We start from the raw sequence: 16,632 nt of genomic DNA on the forward strand, positions 1-16,632 counted from the left end.
CAACTTTGTACAACCCTAGCCCCCTCCGGTGTCTATATAAACCGAAGGGTTTAGTCCGTAGGGCATAATCATAATCATACAGGCTAGACTTCTAGGGTTTTAGCCATTACGATCTCGTGGTAGATCAACTCTTGTAATACTCATATTCATCAAGATCAATCAAGCAGGAAGTAGGGTATTACCTCCATAGAGAGGGCCCGAACCTGGGTAAACATCGTGTCCCCCGTCTCCTCTTACCATCGACCTTAGATGCACAGTTCGGGACCCCCTACCCGAGATCTGCCAGTTTTGACACCGACAGCGGCCAAACCTTGGAACCTCAAAAAAATGGAGGGGAAAACAAAATCAGGAAAGGCAAGAGAAAGAAAGTCATATATGCTAAAATTATCTCACTGCTCCAAACATATAAAGTACTGCTAAGAAATCTCCATATTATTTCTTTTATAGAATTAGCCCACATATGAAATAAGATAGTAAATATAGTTATTTCTTACAACAATCTTTGGAAGAATAGTATCACAGCAAATTTTGCCAAGAAACATATACATCGGGAGAAGAAGTGGTTTTTCTCCAGAGAACTAACTGAACAAAGAAACTACAATTAATAAAGTAGCGCATAATCCATGATGTAATTCATAGCAGTACAGGTCCGTTGATCTTACCACATGAACACAAATTACCTGAAGCCTGCCAATCAAATCGAGTACGATACGTATTAAGAGAACTATTGTGTGAGCTAGGAAGCAACATCGAGGATGCAAGGAAATATGCTTGTCACTTGTCAGTACATTCCCCTAATATCCCCAATTATACACTACATGCTCATACACTTCTATTTTTGTGTCCTATATTATGTTTGATAGCTCAATTGATCCTCAATTCTTTTGGAAAGGTAGACAACCATATAAAAGACATGATGTTTAAATACTTCTGAAAGCCATAACTTAAGTTCGCAGAAGCAATAGAAAAAATGATCTATAGTTTCCTTGTGCTCTAGATTGTAGGTTCATCTTTGGTGCAAGATAAAAAAATTAATTGCTTTGAAGAATATAAATATAGCAAATGAAGAAATCAGCTACTGCCTGCTGGACTCAGGTTTGCAGCATACAAACATATATACAAACCATAAATGTACTATGACTTTAGAAGAATATACATTAACCCGCCATATTGTAGGGAAACAAATCAGGAGCACAAAGTAGAGAGAAACACCTATAACACATGTGCAGGATCTGCCATAATCCTACCAACTGCTCCACTGATTTCTTGTAGTAGCTAGAAAAATAAGATTTCTGTGTCAAACAGAAGCTTCCTTCCGCCGGCCACTGCCAAGCCACCAACCATGTGTGAATATTACGTGAGCAGATACAACCTTTTTTTAAGGATGAGGCGATGAGAAGCTACAAACTTGACAATGTTCCTGGTCATCTCATTCTTTGAAAGAAAATAGGAAAACAAACTCATGCATTTCAACAAAGCCCCTTCTTCATAAACTTCCAGTTTAAATGAAAATACTATTTTTTATGAAGGGTGGCTTTATTACTTAAAAGGTTTAAGGCATTACACCAGGCTTCTGCATAAATCAAAAATACTAATAGCAAAAAAATAAACTCAATAATAAAACTCTGACAATATGGACCAAGATTGACTTGGTAGTAGAACAAATCACACACGTCCAATCTTTGCTCAATGATAACTGAGTAAGAACTTTGTAACTATCCTATTCCACACTGATCATTGCCATCAATATTTCTCTTTTACATATGTAAATTTGGACAACCATGTAAGCTCTAAACATTGTTCTTGATTAAAAGGAAAAAAGATAAAGAAATGGAAAGTCTCACCATCAGTACTCAATAATGCTCAGACGCAATATTTTTGTCTGAACAACCACAATCAATATCCATTACATCCACACTTGCCTCAAGAAGGAGAGTAGAACCCCCTGCAAAATAGTATAGGCAAAAAAAGGATAAAACGGGAAAAGAGACATTAATAAAGCATAGAGGAATTAGTAGGGAAATCACGGAATACTTTCATGCAAGAGGAATGAACTCACCACATAAACTTAGACATAAATATATTACTTCAAGTATATGCAATAAAGATACATGTTGAAACAAAAAGGATCTATGTTAGTACTATATGCATCAAGTTTACATCATCTCAAAACAAAACCAACATGCTAATTACTCTATTGACCAACATGACCCAAGCAGTTTAAACTTTTCTCATATTACCCAAATTGTTGGGGTTCCAGCCCTTGGGTTACCAGAAGTGTGGGTAACTTGTAGAGGTCAACATCATGGACATCATTCCAATTTGAGGCACGGGCAAAAATAAGTCAGAATGCAAGTATTCAGGTCATGTATCCCGTTGTTTCTGCTTCTGCAATGAATATGTTGAAAGTTGAGTTACCTGTTAGGGAGAGACTCAGCTCTTAAGTGTCCGCAACTGAAATCAGTGTATATCCTCTTTTTGTCAACCTTATGTATCTTTGAAAACTTCAATCTCAAGTCGTGGTATTTGCTTCAAGGACAACAAACAAATCAGGTATCTAATCCAACAAAGAGAAAGGCCATTCAACAAATGCATTCAGAAATTGAGAGGATGTTAACATCTTATTTATGTGATGACTGCCTCGACCAAAATCCATATATCTTGGAAGATGCAGGGCACCAATCAGAACCATATTAAAGCAGCGGGCAGAGAGGTTCGCGAAGAAGAAATAAATGCAAGAACAGAAAAAGGGAAAAGGAAAAGGAAAGTGAAGCGTATTGATGCCTCGACGAACATACGACCTCGACCCCTTAGTACCTACAGTGCAACACGGAGGAATGAAGAAACAATTTGTAGTCCCAAGACTGATAGTGGATTGTACATTGTTGAATCTTTAGATGCATTGGTAAGTGGATATATAATGAAACTGCAACAATACAAAGCTAGATAGATTCTTATTGAAGGATTAAATAATCAACTCAAGGCATGTCTAAAGATGAAAATTATTTGCATCAGACCCATCAAAATTAACTTTTGCCATGTAGTTTATGAGCTAAAACTAAGCATTTTCTAATCGATAAAAGCATCGAGCATCATCAGGCAAACTACATTTTCCTAATAAGATGGCACAAGCATGAAATGCCCAAGAAGCTGTCATGAGAAATCTGTACCTTTCTGGGGTTGCCTTTGTGTAAATAGGAGGCATTTTTGTCTATGTAAACCTGAGAGCACAGAACCGAGCATGAGAAATTTGAACCTTATTGAGTGTTTCCTTTGTGTAAACAGGAAAATTGAAATCCTTTGCCACACATCTAAACCCTCCAAGAAGCTGCTATCAGGGTTACACAAAGGCAACAAAAACTACTCTCAAAATTTCATTGATAACTAGAGATCTTGGTCCTGACAAGCAAAGTAGATAGTCATGTTTTTATTTGACAAAAGAATCTAGCATATTTACCTCAGTTTAATTAAACCTCCAATGGGGACTAACAAATGATGGAGGATGCAACCATCATTGCAAAAGCTTCGCCAGCATCAAAAGTTGGAGCACCCCGCTGAAAGGATAAGGTACTCTTATCATGTCATTGTAGTAGAAGAAACATAGACGTTCATGTTACTAAACAGCAAGGTTGGTGCAAATGGAATAAGAATATCTTTAGAAAAACAACAGCAACGATCGAGGATACCTAGCACAGCAGTTGTGCGTGGGATCGAGGCAGAGGCAGAGCCTTCAGTGGAGGTCAGCCGAAGGTAGAGAGGTGACTGGTGACAAGCATGAGGACGACGGAAGGAGGCATCCCCCCCCCAAGAAGGGGTGGGGCCGGCCGTGCAGATCAAATCGACGGGCATCGTGACCTGCGGCGCTCACCAAGGAGCTATGCGGGCCGGCACCATGGGAGCCACGCGAGCAACATGGCGAGGTTGGGACGCTCCTTGGCCGCAAGAGACGAGTAGGGAGAGACAGAAGAGTGACAGTGTGGTGGCGTGCTTCGACGACGGTGAGTCCCCGGCAGCAGCAGGGTGCCCCTTAGGGATGGCAATGGGTACCCATTACCCACGTACCCTGTGGTAAAAACCCTATTAGGGTAAGTGTAAGAGCATATTTATCCCTTAAGTGTTTTGGTGATTGATGACAATGCTTTTGCGGACTACTCATGTGCCTTTAGTTTCTCAGACGCTTCATCTTTAGGCACGAGACGATTCGGTGCCCCTCGAAGACTATTGAAGACGGCGTTGTTCTACGTTTCTCTTCGGTGGATTTGAGTTGTAGGAGAGCTGTACTATTAAGAGGGGGTCCGTGTCGGAAAGGTTCGGGTGGAATCAACGCGTACACATGTCCTTCCTTTCCCTTGCACTTTGGAGCATCTCTCCGTTATCCTAGTTGTGCCTAATCTGACAGCTACTTCTGTACTTGCGGTAGTACTGCTCTAAGGAGCGGTAGTACCGCAAGCACCTGCGGTAGTACCGCTGGGAGTCACGGTAGTACCGCTCCTATGGAGCCTTAGTACCATGGCTCTCAGGCCTAGTGCCGCTCCGGTACGGTAGTAGGGGCGGATGTAATTTTTTACATCCGCGCCCCCACGGTAGTACCGCACGTCCTGCGCGGTAGTACCGCGGGAGGCCACGGTAGTACCGCTCCCCCGGAGTCATAGTACCGTGGCCCTCATACCTAGTACCGTTGCGTCACTGTAGTAGGAGCGGATGTAATTTTTTACATCCGCGACTCCACGGTAGTACCGCGCCTCGTGCGCGGTAGTACCGCGTCGGATTTTTGCACTGTTTCATTTTCAGCGGAAGTAGGCACAGATGTAATTTATTTCATCCGCGCTCTTCATAGGCAGTGACTTTCCTGCCTTGCGGTAGTACCACACAAGCGGTAGTACTGCACCCAAGTCAGGCCAGTCCCGGCCTCTGCTGCTGCCGCGGAAGTACCGTGGTCTTCCACGGTAGTACTGCGTGGCCTTGCGGTAGTACCGCGCCCCTGGAGCGGTAGTACCACTTGTCGCAGGCTGAACATGTGGATAACGGTTGGATCTTTTCCGTGACTATAAAAGGGGCGTCTCCTACCTCTAGTTGACTACCTCTTACACCTCTAAGCTCCATTGTTGCTCCAAGCTCCATTTTGGCCCGATCTCTCTCCCTAGCCCGTCAAACTTGTTGATTTGCTCGGGATTGGGTGACAAGGGCCTAATCTACACTTCCACCAAGAGATATTTGATTCCCCCACTAATCCCTAGCGGATCTTGTTACTCTTGGGTGTTTGAGCACCCTAGACAGTTGAGGTCACCTCGAAGCCATACTCCATTGTGGTGAAGCTTCGTGGAGTTGTTGGGAGCCTCCAAGTGTTGTGGAGATTGCCCCATCCTTGTTTGTAAAGGTTCGGTCGCCGCCTTCAAGGGCACCAATAGTGGAATCACGGCATCTCGCATTGTCTGAGGGCGTGAGGAGAGTACGGTGGCCCTAGTGGCTTCTTGGGGAGCATTGTGCCTCCACACCGCTCTAACGGAGACGTACTTCCCCTTAAAAGGAAGGAACTTCGGTAACACATCCTCGTCTTCACCGGCTCCACTCTTAGTTATTTCGTGCCTTTACTTTTGCAAGCTTACTTGTGTTGTATCTATTGCTTGCTTGTGTGCTAGTTGTCATTGCATCATATAGGTTGTCCACGTAGTTGCATATCTAGACAACCTATTTTTTTGCAAGGTTTAAATTGTTAAAGAAAAGCTTAAAAATTGTTAGTTGCCTATTCACCCCCCCTCTAGTCAACCATATCGATCCTTTCAATTGGTATCAGAGCCTCGTCTCTTTATTAAGGACTTTGCTGTCCGAAGAGTACGGTTGACACCAACGACGGTGCGGAGGAGCACTCCGGTGTGAATCCTATCTCGTCTATGGCCGATGGGGGAACCTCGGTCTCACGTGAGGAATTCAATGTGGCTTTAGACCCATTGAAAACCTCCATGACGGCCGAGGTTAAAAGCATGTTTTCTGAATTCTTAGAAGGACTTAAACTATCCACCTCGCCAATGAAAGTGGGTGATCCCACTAACAAGGTGACGGATGCCACCTCCGACAAGGGGGAAGCTAATAGTGAAAAAGGTCCTTCTACTAGTGGTAGAAATGGCTCCGGCATCTTTGCCCATGTGGAACCTCCTACTTATGGTGGACTGATTCCCACAACTCATTTAAATCATGTCGGTCCTCCTCCTAAGATTGTGAGAAATGAGGATTTTGATGCTTGGGTGTATCGTTTCAAGCGTCATTTAAAACATGTGAATACTAATCTTTGGAGAATTATAGAAGAAGGTTTCTATCCACATGACCCAAGCAACTTCACCCCTCGAGAAGCCGTGGATAATCAATTCAATGAGAGTTCTCTCTTCATCATCCAAGATGCAATCCTTCCTGAAGATCTCCCTCATCTTCAACCTCATGCTATGGCTAAAGACGCATGGAAATGTGTTGTGTCTCTCTATGGAGGAACTGCTAGCATTCAACGCTCCAACTATGAAGTGGTGCAAGATGAAGCCGATGAGTTTGCAATGAAAGAAGATGAAGAACCTCGTGAGCTCTTTCGAAGAGTGACCAAACTCGCGGTTGCACTCCGAGATCATGGGAGCAAGGACACGGATGACAATTGGATCAAGCGCAAGTTCCTCAAGGCCATGATGCCCTACAACAAGGCCATGTCCTCCGTCATTCGTCAAAGACCGGACTCCACTCCATGACCTCAAGTGAAGTGTTGGATGAGTTCGTTGCAATGAGCATCTTGGACAAGACCGCGACAATGCGGTGCTCCGTTCTCAAAGGGCAAAGAAGCCCAACCTTGCCTTGAAGGCCAAGGTAAATGTGGAAGAAGAGGAAGAAGAAGAAGATGAGGAGAGCAACCCCGAAGACACAAAGTGTGATTATCATGAGCACATGGCTCATGCCTCAAGACAATTTTGGAGTAAGAAGAATACAAGACCCAACTTCAACAAGGACAACTCAAGTGGCCTCAAGGGCAAGCAACGAGTTAGAACTTGTTTCAACTGTGGCAATGTGAGCCATTTCGTTGCGGATTGTCCTTACGAGAAGCGGGAAGACAATGGTGGCAAGTTCATCTGAAAAGACAAAGCCAAGTCCTTCCCCAACAAGAACAACTTCACCAAGAAGACTCCTACATGCGGGTTGGTAGTTCAAGAAGAATACCGTGAGGATGACGATGATGATGAAGATAGTGAAGCAATGGCTATGGCATCCGTTGCCATTGCCACAACTCCCCGGGTGTCTCTCTTCGATTCACCCAACGAGAACATCACCGCCAAGTGCCTCATGGCTAAAGCCACCAACAAGGTAACCCCCAACATCAAAACCACCATTATTCCTAACCCTTCTTCGACGGTAGGCTTTGATGATGGTAAGGGGTCTAATGAGGAGGTAAATGAATTTGAGTCCTTCATGAGTAAGCTCAAGGGCAAATCCAAGAAGCACTTCGTTGCTCTCTTGGAACAACTTGGTGAAGCCAATGACATGATCGAGGCTCATGAAGAAACCATCTCTAAGATGGAAGGTCATAGTCGTGACTATGCCGATGAGATACGGATCTCTCTAATGCTCTTGAGGAAGAGCGTGGGCATCGTTTGGCTCTTGAGGAGTCACACAATGATGACCATGCCAAATTAAAGAAAGATCTTGATCATGCTCTTGTTGTGTCTCGTGGTCTAACTTCCGAGAAGGCTAAACTTGGGGTTGATCATGCTAGACTCAAGGAGGAGTTTGATGTACTTGACAAGGCCTATAAGGTCTTGAAAGGTTCTCATGCGAACCTCAAGGAGTCTCATGCTCAACTCCAAGTTAAGCTAACCAAGGAAAAGGCCACATTTCCTCACATGGTCTTAATTGATAATGCAAATGCTACTAACCCGTGTTGTGAGCATGTGCATCTTGTGGAGGAGAATGCCAAGTTGAAGGAACAACTCGAGAAAGGTCTTGTGTCATGCATACAAGGTGAGAAGAACCTAAATGACCTTTTGAACAATCAAAAGGAAGTTGTGGGCAAGGAGGGAGTTGGGTTCTCACCCAAGTCCAAGAACAAGAAGAAGAACAAGGATAAGAATAACAAGACCAAACGACCTCCCCCGCTCAAGCAAACTTTTGTGAAGGAGGGAGAGGGTGCTCCTAAGGAGAAGAAGAACAATGTGAAGAGTGGTGATGCCAAAGAGCGCAAAGCCATCTCTCCCAACAAAGCCGGCGACTTTAACCCCTCTTATGTGTTGTGCCGTGCTAGTGATGGGCATGTTTATGCTAAATTTGTTGGTTCTTATTATGAGTACATTGAATGGTCTATTTGGGTTCCTAAGACCCTTGTTACTAACATCAAAGGACCCATTACTAAATGGGTACCTAAAACCAAGCATTGATCTCTTGTAGGTGTTTGCTTCCGGTGGGGGGTCATGGTTGCTCGACAGTGGAACAACAAATCATATGACCGTGAGCAAGGACTTGGTGGTGGACGTGCAAAAGATCCCATCTATGCCCACGAATGTTGAGTGGGGTGATGCCTCACATTCTAAGGTATTGGGTCTTGGCAAGGTTGTCATTTCTCATGATCTAACGATCGAGAAAGTCATGCTTGTTGAGTCCCTTGCGTTCAATTTACTTTCCGTTCGTCAACTCGCACTCATGGGCTTTGCCACCTTCTTTGATATTGATACCGTGGCCCTCTTGTGGAGCAAGACTCTTAAAGTAGCCTTTGTTGGGCATGTCGAGAATGGTCTCTTTGTGATTAACTTTTCGGAGCAACCCACTAAGACCGCGACATGCCTAATGGCTAAAGTTGATGTGGGATGGCTTTGGCATCACCGTTTAGCCCATGTCAATATGAGATCTTTGCAAAGTCTTCTCAAGGGAGACCATGTCCGTGGACTAACAAATGTTAGTTTTTCCAAAGATCGTGCTTGCAGTGCTTGTATCGAAGGAAAGCTTCATGAGACGGCTCACCCTCCCACGACTATCATCTACTCGAAGAGACCCTTGGAGCTCCTTCACATGGACCTCTTTGGGCCTCCATCCTTTGATAGTCTTGGGGGTAGAAAGTATTGCTTGGTGATTGTGGATGATTATTCAAGATACACTTGGGTATACTTCTTCAAGAGGAAGAGTGAGACTCAACAAACTGTCATCGACTTTGCAAATGAAGCTCAGCGTCAACATAATGCAAAGATCTTGACAATAAGAAGTGACAACGGCACCGAGTTCAAGAACTACACCTTGGATGAGTTTCTTAGTGATGAGGGGATCAAGCATCAATATTCTGCACCATATACCCCTCAACAAAATGGTGTTGCGGAGAGGAGGAACCGGACATTGATGGATGCGGCAAGGACCATGATGGCGGAGTTCAAGTCTCCATACAAATTTTGGGCCGAAGCCATCAACACCGCATGTCATGCTTCCAATCGGCTCTATCTCCGCAAAGGCTTGAACAAGACTCCTTATGAGATACTCACCGGAAACAAGCCCAATCTCAAGTACTTCCGGGTGTTCGGGTGTAAGTGTTTCATTCTCAAGAAAGATGTTCGTTTGTCTAAATTTGAGGCTAGAGCTTATGAGGGCATATTTGTTGGTTATGCTACAAACTCTCATGCTTACCGTGTTCTCAACAAGTCCACCGGACTCATTGAGGAGACGTGTAACGTGGAGTTGACGAAAATAACGGTTCCCAAGTGGAGCAAAGTGGTACTTGTGATGCAGGTGATGAAATTCCTCCCCAAGCCATAAGAAGAATGGGTATTGGTCATATTTTACCCATTGAGGAACCCCTTGTGGCCGAAGGAGAAGGACAATGCTCCACTCCAGTGGAGCCTTCACCTACTCAAGACCCACACGCGTCCGAAGAACAAAGTGTAGGCCCTCAACTTCGGGAACAAGACCAAGGGCAAGATCAATCTCAAGATGATGGTGAACCTCCAAATGATGCCCAAGGTCAAGTTCTCCCCCTCGAGCAAGTTCAAGATCATGAGCAAGCTCAAGATCAAGAACAAGCTCAAGACGACGCTCAAGATGATCAAGTTAACCCTCCTCCTTCCACATCCGAGGAGGAATTAGAGCGTCGTGCCGCGAAGATTGCTTCCAAACTCACCACCAAAGGCCATCTCATGGAGAATGTGGTTGGAAGCCTAAGAAAGGGGGTAAGCACTCGTAGACAATTAGCAAACTATTGTGAACATCACGCGTTTGTCTCTTGTGTTGAACCCCAAAAGGTCTATGAGGCGCTCGAAGACTCGGATTGGCTCAATGCCATGCATGAAGAACTCAACAACTTCGAGTACAACAAGGTGTGGAGGTTGGTGCCAAGGCCTTCGGGGAACCATAACGTCATTGGAACCAAGTGGATCTTCAAGAACAAGCAAGATGCTCATGGGAACATCATTCGCAACAAGGCAAGATTGGTAGCACAAGGCTACTCCCAAGTCGAGGGTATCGACTACGGTGAAACCTTTGCTCCCATTGCTCGCCTTGAATCCATTCGTTTGTTGATTGCTTATGCTTCCCATCACAACTTTAAGTTACAACAAATGGATGTGAAAAGTGCTTTTCTTAATGGTCCTATTAATGAGTTGGTTTATGTCAAGCAACCCCCCGGGTTCGAGGATCCTTACTTCCCGGATCATGTGTATCAACTCGATAAGGCACTCTATGGCCTTAAACAAGCCCCATGTGTGTGGTATGACCACCTTACCGAGTTGTTACAAGATCGTGGATTTGAAGTAGGGCAAATCGATCCCACTCTTTTTACTAAGAAGGTCAAAGGGGAGTTGTTTGTGTGCCAACTATATGTTGATGACATTATCTTTGGTTCCCCTAACAATGCTTTCAATGAATAATTTGCCACTCTCATGACCTCTAAGTTCAAGATGTCTTCGATGGGAGAGTTGAAGTTCTTCCTTGGTTTTGATATCAAACAAAGAAGAGAAGGTACCTTCATCAACCAAGCCAAATACACTCAAGACATGCTTAAGAGATTCAAGCTAAGTGATGTCAAGCCGGCCTCTACTTCGATGCCCACCAAGTGCCAACTTGACATTGATCCCAATGGTAAAGCGGTGGATCAAAAGGTATATCGCTCTATGATTGGTTCCTTGCTTTAACTTCGTGCATCTAGACCGGATATCATGTTGAGTGTGGGAATGTGTGCACGGTTCCAAGTCGCACCAAAGGAAAGCCACTTTGTGGAGGTCAAGCGAATCTTTCAATATTTGGCTCATACCCCAAACTTTGGCCTATGGTACCCAAGAGGAGCTAACTTCAAGCTTGAAGGATTCACGGATTCTGATTGGGCGGAAGACAAGGTGGATAGGAAGTCCACTTCCGGAGGGTGCCAATTTCTTGGTTGCTCTTTGGTAAGTTGGTCTTCCAAGAAGCAAAGTTGTGTCTCTCTCTCGTCCACCGAAGCGGAATATGTGGCGGCCGGTAGTTGTTGTGCACAACTCTTATGGATGAGGCAAACTTTAAAGGAGTACGGTGTCCTTTGTGACAAAGTGCCTCTTTGGTGTGACAATGAAAGTGCCATCAAGATTTCTCTCAACCCGGTGCAACACTTCAAGACGAAGCATATTGAGATTCGGTATCACTTCATCCGGGATCACATTCGGCGAGGGGAGATCGAGCTCAAGTATGTCAACACTCATGATAACCTTGCAGATATTTTCACGAAGCCCTTGGATGAAGCAAGATTTCGCGAGTTAAGGCATGAGCTAAATATCATTGATTCGAGCAATGTGACTTGAACCCTTGCACCCCCCACCACACTCAACTTGTTGTCTAGTTTAGATGTAGGCATGGACATAGGGGGAGTGTTGTTCTCTCAATGAACTCTCCCTCCCCCCATTATGCATAAATCGATCAACTCTTTCACATTAGCCATTTTTGATGGTACTTGTGCTTCAAAGACGAGTTTTGGTCATGGGCCCAAGGATAATTCTTCGCGGTGCCATACCAACTAACTCAAACATAGGTGGCTCCGGCCACCGCCCTCTCTTTTGAGAGGTTCGGTTGCGCGGTTGCTTCTTGTTGTCTTTCTGCCTTTGGGTTGTTCGTGTTCTTGTGGTGTCGTTTTTCCAAAAAGTTTCTTTGCAAAGACCTCTTTTCGTGTGTCGAAATATGCATTTTCTTGAGCTCACGGTACTACCGCAGCCAGCTGCGGTACTACCGCGTGAGGGGAGCACGGTACTACCGCCCCCACGCGGCAGTAATTTTTTACTGCCGCCTGGGAGAGCGGTACTACCGCTTCGGTGCGGTACTTCCGCCCAAGCGGTACTACCACAATGACATGCGGTACTACCACGACGGCTCGGACGCGTGGGGATAAGGACGGGCAGGGGGAGTTCTAACTCCCCCATACCCATTCGCCCGTTCCCCATCTCGTCTCTCTCTCTCTCCCTCGCTCAAGAACGGAGCCGGCGTCCGTCGCCGGATCTCCGCCTCCGGCTGCCCTCCCGTGATTCCGATCGGTGGGATCGTTCCCCACCACGTGCTCTTTCTATGGACCAAGGTCTTTCCCCAACTTCTTCTTGTTTTTGTTGTGTTCGTTGTCTCTAGTTTTTGGGGGAGACTTGTGTGTTCTTGAGTTTCTTAGGCTTTTTCTTAGCAAGAGTAGGATGAAGGAGCGTAGTATTGCGTAGGAATTATACTTGTCCTTTGTCCTATGCTAGATGTGATCGCCGTAGCACTGCCATGGTTTCGCGGTTCTTTTCAGATTCGAACCGTCGTTTGGATCTGACGCGGTGCGGTACTACCGCCCATCTGGCGCGGTACTACCGCCCATCTGGCGCGGTACTACCGCTTGTCCGATACTACCGCCCTCTGGCGCGGTACTACCGCACTCACTGCGGCACTAAAAATTTACTACCGCTCCAACCACGGTACTACCGTGCCTCGCACGGTACTACCGCGACCTGGAGCGGTACTAAAATTTTAGTACCGCAGGATCTGGCAGTACTACCGTGGCTCACATCTATCTCATGGCAACTTTCAGGTATACTTCCTATGTGTTTCTTGTGCTTTACCGTGGTCTTTGCATTGATCCTTTTGCGTTTCATGCGTGTTTTGCGTGTGTGTCTCAGGTGGTGGCTCTCGCCGTTCCAACCCTAGCCGTGACACAGGCTCCAAGCGTCTGCGCAATCCAGGTGAAGCACCAGAGGGCTCCACTGCCCCCAAGCGCCATGTCAAGACATCAGCTAGTAAGTACAAGGAACCCAACAAGAGCATGGACGAGATACCCCAATCTGAGTTCGTCCGTCTCCGGAAGCTCAACCCGTATGTGCATCCCCGTGCTCCTGCCAGAGGTTGTGAACTGTTTTGGAACAAGCAACAGACTCTCATTTATCTGGATGTCATCAAGAACAAGCAGAATACCTATGTGGATGTCAAATGGATAGAAATGCATCACCTGAGGAAGGACAAGCATCGTGCGTACTTTGGAGAAGCTCTGGATTTGGTGAAGCAGTTTGGTATTGAACATGTGATCTCTTTTCACCTTGACGATGATCCTGAGCTTGTTTGCCAGTTCTTTGCCTCGGTCTACTTTCACCCTGATGAGGAGAGGAGGATGACCTGGATGTCCAATGGACGTCAGTTGACTGCTACCTGGAAGGAGTTCATGGATTTGCTCCACGTTCCTGATGACGGGCTTGACACTCTCGTGGGTGTTCGCCCTCATGGCAATCCTGAGTCTGCTATCAAGGACAAGCTTCAGCCCTACTATGTTGAGAAGGCGCTTCCCAATGGCAAGACAGGATGGGTGCTCAACTCCTTCCTGGATATCATGTATCGCATCTTCCGCAACTCCTTGTTCCCTCGCATTGGTGACAAGGATAAGGTTCATGCCTATATGGTGGATATGATGCTCATTTGCGAGGAGGCTCGTTCGTCTCAGACTCAGCCACTTGATGTCTCACACATCATGTGGTGTGAGCTTCGGTTTGCGGTGTTCAACCGCAAAGTGCCTATCTATGGGCCCTATCTGTTTCTGCTGATCTCGAAGACTTGGGAGAAGATGTTCCCTGGTGAGGAGTTCCTTGCTCCAGACTGGATTCGCCATGATCCCATATGTCTCTGTGCCAAGTCCAAATGGGCCAACACTACTACTCGCGTTGAGGCGTCTGCTGCTAGGGCTGCTGTTGATGAGGAGGATGTTGGCGCGGAGGATATTGCTGAGGACCATGCTGCCAGGTCTTCCCATAGTTCCTCTATGCCCTCGTGGGCCAAGAAGCTGAAGGACAAGATGAAGACTCTTTTCGGCATGCAAGCCAAGGGCCAGTATAGGACTCACGTGGCTTCCAAGGAGAGTCGTCGCCGGGACAAGAAGGTCTTGCAGCTCTATGGTGAGGATGTGTCTGGCGGTTCTGAGGATCACATCACTCCAGAGGCCGAGTGGATGGAGAAGCAAGGCTACAGGTGGACTGATTGTGAGGAGGACGTCGAGGAGACCATCCCTACTGCCGAGGAGTCCGATGGAGAGGGTTGGGATGAGTTCCCTGCTTGAGCCACCCTATGAGTGTAGGTGTCCTCTCTGCCTTTTTGGCGTCTCGATGCCAAAGGGGGAGAGAGTGTAGGGATTTGCGAGTCTTGTGTCGTTGTTCGGTGTGTTTGCTGCTTTCTCTTTGAACCTCGTTTCAGTTGCTTTGGGTTGCTTTACTTCATATGGTGTAAGACATATGCACTCTATCTATCTTAGCAAGCTTGTGATATATTGTGCTACCTTTGTGATTTGCTCTGCTTAGATGTTAGTTATCATGCCTTTGTCTCTATAATATAGGGGGAGTGTTGATCCTAGGTTGTGTGTGATGCAGTCCAAAGCATCTATCTAGATTGCACACATCTAGGGGGAGCCCGTCTATATTCTAGAGAGGAGGGGTTTGCCTGTGCCCTATATTATCTCATCTATGTGCAAATCCCGTATTGTCATCAATCCACCAAAAAGGGGGAGATTGTAAGAGCATATTTATCCCTTAAGTGTTTTGGTGATTGATGACAATGCTTTTGTGGACTAATCGTGTGCCTTTAGTTTCTCAGACGCTTCATCTCTAGGCACGAGACGATTCGATGCCCCTCGAAGACTATTGAAGACGGCGTTGTTCTACATTTCTCTTTGGTGGATTTGAGTCGTACGAGAGCCATACTATTAAGAGGGGGTCCGCGTTGGAAAGGTTCGGGTGGAATCAACACGTACACATGTCCTTCCTTTCCCTTGCACTTTGGAGCATCTCTCCGTTATCCTAGTTGTGCCTAATCTGACGGCTACTGTTGTACTTGCGGTAGTACTGCTCTAAGGAGCGGTAGTACCGCAAGCACCTGCGGTAGTACCGCTGGGAGTCACGGTAGTACCGCTCCTCTGGAGCCTTAGTACCATGGCTCTCGGGCCTAGTGCCGCTCCGGTACGGTAGTAGGGGCGGATGTAATTTTTTACATCCGCGCCCCCACGGTAGTACCGCACGTCCTGCGCGGTAGTACCGCGGGAGGCCACGGTAGTACCACTCCCCCGGAGTCGTAGTACCGTGGCCCTCATACCTAGTACCGATGTGTCACGGTAGTAGGAGCGGATGTAATTTTTTACATCTGCGACTCCACGGTAGTACCGCGCCTCGTGCGCGGTAGTACCGCGTCGGATTTTTGCACTGTTTCATTTTCAGCGGAAGTAGGCACGGATGTAATTTATTTCATCCACGCTCTTCGTAGGCAGTGACTTTCCTGCCTTGCGGTAGTACCGCAAGGGGGAGCGGTAGTACCGCACATGCGGTAGTACTGCACCCAAGTCAGGCCAGTCCCGGCCTCTACTGCTACCGCGAAAGTACCGTGGTCCTCCACGGTAGTACCGCGTGGCCTTGCGGTAGTACCGCGCCCCTGGAGCGGTAGTACCGCTTGTCGCAGGCTGAACATGTGGATAACGGTTGGATCTTTTCCATGACTATAAAAGGGGCGTCTCCTACCTCTAGTTGACTACCTCTTCCACCTCTAAGCTCCATTGTTGCTCCAAGCTCCATTTTGGCCCGATCTCTCTCCCTAGCCAATCGAACTTGTTGATTTGCTCGGGGTTGGGTGACAAGGGCCTGATCTACACTTCCAGCAAGAGATATTCGATTCCCCCACTAATCCTAGCGGATCTTGTTACTCTTGGGTGTTTGAGAACCCTAGACGGTTGAGGTCACCTCGAAGCCATACTCCATTATGGTGAAGCTTCGTGGTGTTGTTGGGAGCCTCCAAGTGTTGTGAAGATTGCCCCATCCTTGTTTGTAAAGGTTCGGCCGCCGCCTTCAAGGGCACCAATAGTGGAATCAGGGGATCTCGCATTGTGTGAGGGCATGAGGAGATTACGATGGCCCTAGTGGCTTCTTGGGGAGCATTGTGCCTCCACACCGCTCTAACGGAGACGTACTTCCCCTTAAAAGGAAGGAACTTCGGTAACACATCCTCGTCTTCACCGGCTCCACTCTTGGTTATTTCGTGCCTTTATTTTTGCAAGCTTACTTGTGTTGTATCTATTACTTGCTTGTGTGCTAGTTGTCATTGCATCATATTGGTTGTCCACATAGTTGCATATCTAGACAACCTATTTTGTTGCAAGGTTTAAATTGTTAAAGAAAAGCTTAA

Source organism: Triticum dicoccoides, chromosome 3B (genome assembly GCF_002162155.2).
Source record: "Triticum dicoccoides isolate Atlit2015 ecotype Zavitan chromosome 3B, WEW_v2.0, whole genome shotgun sequence".
NCBI classification, from domain to species: domain Eukaryota; kingdom Viridiplantae; phylum Streptophyta; class Magnoliopsida; order Poales; family Poaceae; genus Triticum; species Triticum dicoccoides.